The sequence below is a fragment of the Octopus bimaculoides genome, chromosome 11 (assembly GCF_001194135.2).
Source record: "Octopus bimaculoides isolate UCB-OBI-ISO-001 chromosome 11, ASM119413v2, whole genome shotgun sequence".
NCBI classification, from domain to species: domain Eukaryota; kingdom Metazoa; phylum Mollusca; class Cephalopoda; order Octopoda; family Octopodidae; genus Octopus; species Octopus bimaculoides.
Genome location: NC_068991.1, coordinates 5,399,583 through 5,404,398, shown reverse-complemented (window position 1 = coordinate 5,404,398; position 4,816 = coordinate 5,399,583). Strand labels below are relative to the sequence as shown.

The 4,816-nt window shown below is 35.4% G+C and overlaps 1 protein-coding gene across 1 annotated transcript in view; it reads right to left on the bottom strand.

The window, feature by feature from the left end:
• LOC106868317 (carbonic anhydrase-related protein 10-like) overlaps positions 1-4,816 on the bottom strand; it is a 242,756-nt gene that overhangs the window by 236,851 nt on the left and 1,089 nt on the right. The gene's annotated exons all lie outside the window — the stretch shown is intronic.

The window sequence follows — 4,816 nt, the reverse complement described above, 5'->3', positions numbered from 1 at the left end:
ATATATATATATATATATATATATATATACACACACGGGCGCGCGCGCGCGTATTGGGTTGTCCGGAAAGTTCGTGCCGGTTTATAGTAGCTTACCTTTCGACTAATTTGCCATGAAACCACCTCAATTCTGGGAAGAGAGTATTTTCAAGTTAAAGGAAAGATGGAGACACATTGTGCAACAAAATGGTTCATATTTGGTTGGTAAAAAAATGTAATGGCAAGTATTTATTCACCTTTTTCTTTCCTTTAAAAATCGGCACGAACTTTCCGGTTAACCTAATATTTGTGCGTACGTATTTGTGTGTTTGTGTTTCTCCCCCCACCAACGCTTGACAGTCAATGTTGGTGTATTGACGTCCACGTAACTTAGCGGTTCGGCAAAATAGACCGATAGAGTAAGTACTAAGAATACTAAGAACTAAGTACAAAGAATAAGTCCTGGGGTCAATTTGTTCGATTAAGGCGGTGCCGTAGCATGGCCGCAGTCAAATAAGTGATACAAATAAAAGAATATATATTGGCTAAACTGGCAATATGACCATCCCCAAGTACAACAACAAATATATATATATATATATATATATATACGAGGGGGGTACCTAAAAAAACCCTGAATGTGACAATGCTATTTTCTTCACATAGTTTACATGTTTACAGTTTTATCACCTTGAAATTGTTCTCAATTTGACGCAATGCTAGGTCACATTCGACGAGGCGTAAGACAAGGCCTAGGATCAATTTGTACGAGGATTAAGACAAGGACTAGGATGAATTTGTTCAATTAAATCCTTCGAGTTTGTACTCCAGCATGGCCGCATCCAATGACTGAGACGAAAAAGAATATTACTGGATAGGAAATAATTTTCAGTTAACAGAAGATACAACTCTTGTATTCAGCAGATATCTTTCCTCATCTAAGCAAGTGAAATATTCGCAATCTGACAAATCATTCCGTAATATATTTTAGCTTGTAAAGCAGCGAGCTAGCAGAATCGTTAGCACACCAGGCGAAAAGCTTAGCGGTATTTATTCTGCCGCTACGTTCTGAGTTCAAATTCCACCGAGGTTGACTTTGCCTTTCATCCTTTCGGGGTCGATTAAATAAGTAGCAGTTACGCACTGGGGGTCGATGTAAGCGACTTAATCCCTTTGTCTGTCCTTGTTTGTCCCCTCTATGTTTAGTCCCTTGTGGGCAATGAAGAAATAAATATATTGTAGATTGTGCAGTGACATTCGGAAGATGCATGGTCTTGTGTGATTGTGATACATTCCAAATTTGGCGAAAATGAATAAAATGTTAAATTTGGAAGGAAATGTCTATCATTTGTGTAATAAAACCTGAGTTTCAAGGCAAGTATTAGCTGTTGACGTAGTAACACTTAACAATTGAAATGTAAATGATGGCGGACTTGTGAATTTATTATCCATTAACGTAACTTATGTCGTGATTTCTCGTTCAAGAAGATTTCAGACCAATAAAATCAATACAGGTCCTTTGCCAAGAAGTATTTGAGCGTATTAATTGACTATTTGGCAGTTTCGTAAAACAAAGTTTTCGTTCTACAGGAGATATTTGTTATTTTTTATGCATATTTTAATTTCACGAGAGCAATCTGCAAATGCTTCGCTAAATGTGTGACCAGAAGATAACCAAGTTTGTTGAGTATAAAATTATATGTTCATTGCTGACCAAACGTGGACTATTTTGGTTCGATATCGCGGCAGCTATGTTACAGGCTTCCATTATAATGTTCCTGTTTCCTGGGAGCTATATCATACCAATCCATATTTCAGGTAACTTAATGGCTGCTTTACATTTCTTCTGCTGTACAAGTTGTCATACGACAATCTGAAATAGGAAAGCGTTCCTCTTGATCATTTATTGAACCAAAATAGCTGCGTTAGATAAGATTCCATTAATGGTGTTTGAAAAGTTAGAAAGCTAGTTCCTTTTTATTCTCAGTGTTTTGAGAGGCCTATACTAGGTTAAATAACTTGTGGTATACAACGAAGAATTATTTATAGAATCTCCAAGAATTTTCAAAGAAATTACAATGGAAGTCTAACATATATATGCTTATGCGGGCGTGTTTGTGTGCATAACCAAAATGGCGTTTAGACCTGACACTTGCCTTGGGTAAGCTCAACACTTGAACCAGCCTGCTTACTAGTGCTAAGTTCAACTGACGAAAATCATGCGTCTTAAGAGGAGCCAGCTGTTTTGGAATTGATGATGAAATTCTCTTAGTGAATTCACTTCTTTGATAGCAACAGGGACACAATTTTTGCCTGAGTTGATAGCAAAGTAATACATTTAACTTACTTGGTACATTTTGAGTCAGATGATGTATATAAAAACACATTTGCTTCGTCAACAGGTGGAGTATCAGTGTTTAAGTTGTTTGCAGGTGTTAATATATTAAATTAATTTCACTTGTCGAGTCTCACGTTGCTTTGAGAGTCAGATTTACTCTATTACTTCAGACTTCTCCAGTTTGATATCCATAATAAAAATATGCCTTAAAGACTACATTTTAATTGTTTTTTTCTGAAATCACGAAGTGAACATCTGTCCACGATTTCTCTGGTTGGGTCAAAATTATAAATTCCTTTGAGAATTGATTCGCTCTATTCTGGCATATTCCGATTTATTCCAGTCTGTTTGCCATTTATTGTAGTTCTCTATAAATTCTTCTAAGTTGCCTTACTTGGAAATGTTTGACGTTTTAATCGATTGTCACTCCTAAGTGAAAAGCCGGGCGTTTTGTTGGAATCGTGGATGTAAAAGGAAATAATGGGAGGGGTGTCATCATTGTGCAAGAACTATTTAGTTTAAGACTTAATTTCAAACCATATAAGGAAAACATTTGACGTCAGGAGTTGAATGCTTTACAGCCACATACATACATACATACATACATACATACATACATACATACATACATACATACATACATACATACATATATATATATATATATATATATATATATACGTGCGTGCGTACATAGATGGATACATACATACGCAATTGCGTACTAGCGTACATACATACACACATATAAACATACACATGTACATACATACATACATACATATATGCATACATACACATGTACGTGCGTACATACATACATGTACACATTCACACACAGACATGTGGAAACTTATGAATGGATAGAGACAAATATAGAAAGGTAAGTCCGTGTAGTTAAGAATCCTGCTTTGTAATCACATGGTTTCGGGTTCAATTCCATTGCGCGGTATCTTGGGCAAGTTTCTTCTATACCGCCGGGACTACAAATGCATTGTGAGTGAATAATTTAGTAGTCCAAAAGTGTGTGGAAAGCCGTTGTACACACACATACACACATACACACACATACACACATACACACACATACACACACATCAATAGATAGATGTGTAAGTGTGTATGCTTGTATGTGCGTATATGCGTACATGCACATGTGTGTGCGCGCGCGCCACCATCGCTTGACAAACTCGCAACTTAGCCATTCGGCAAAAGCGTCCGAGAGAATAAATACCAGGCTTAAAAAATAAGAACCGGTGTCACTTCCTTGACCAAATTCTGAAGTCGATGCCCCAGCACGGTGTTAGGGTGCCTCAATCATCATTTTAAATATCCGACCTTCTCATGTTATGTTTATTAAGTTAGGAAATGGTGGAATTCATATATATATATATATATATATATAATAAATCTATAATATGGTTTTAAAATTCTGTTTCCGAAAATATGAAATTCTTTCTAAGTTTTAAATAAATATATTAAACTATATAATAATTCTAAGTAATAAGAAAAGTTTTCCTCGTTTCATTCTGTTTGTAAAAGAAATTCGATTATCTTCAAGTTATGTGGTTATATTCAAGCGTAACAGGAAATGCTAATTATCTGCTAGTCCATCTGTCTGACTGTATGTCTATCTATCTATTTATCTATCTGTCTGTGAATGTCTATCATTATATTTTCGATATTTCTGATAAGTTTTGGTCAGTGGTGACCCAGGCCACATGATTAATGAGTATTAAATTTACATTTAGTTTCCAATGTCTATTCAACCAGGATTATTGCTTTGAGAAGCATTTCTTACTCTCTTTGCGTGGTTTGTTAATTACTTGGAGTAGGAAAATTCTTAAGACGTTTTATAAAGTTTTCCGCTAATTTCGCGATATTTTCAAGAAGGCAGTGCAGGTTCAAATAAACACATAAAACTTAATTCTTGGTCGGAATTTGTCACTCTACAAGAACATTTCTGAAATATATTAGAGCAACTCTAACACGTGGCATAAACAAATCATTTTTCGCACTGCGTGTGTGCAAATATATATATATATATCCATCTCCCTCTCTCTCTCTCTCTCTCTCTCTCTCTCTCTCTCTCTCTCTCTCTCTCTCTCTCTCTCTCTCTCTCTCTCTCTCTCTCTCTCTCTCTCTCTCTCTCTCTCTATCTATCTATTCGTGTGTATGTATGTGCGAGTGTGTGTCTGTATAAGTGTGTTTGTGTGTGTGTGTTTGTGTGTGTACTAAGACAAAAAGTGGAAAATTTGTTATTTTTAATTCCATGTATCTTGTTTCATTATAGGATAGAAATTTCCAATATATACATATAGAAACAATATATCGGATCTCGTATCTGTAATTCATGAGATGAGTCCAAATGCGGGGTTATAATTCCAACTATACACTGTTCATATACATATATATATATCTTTAAAATTTAAAAATAGGATAAAATCTTTATAAGAATTTATCAGGTAATCAGCGTGAAAAACTTCATAAGGGAAATTTT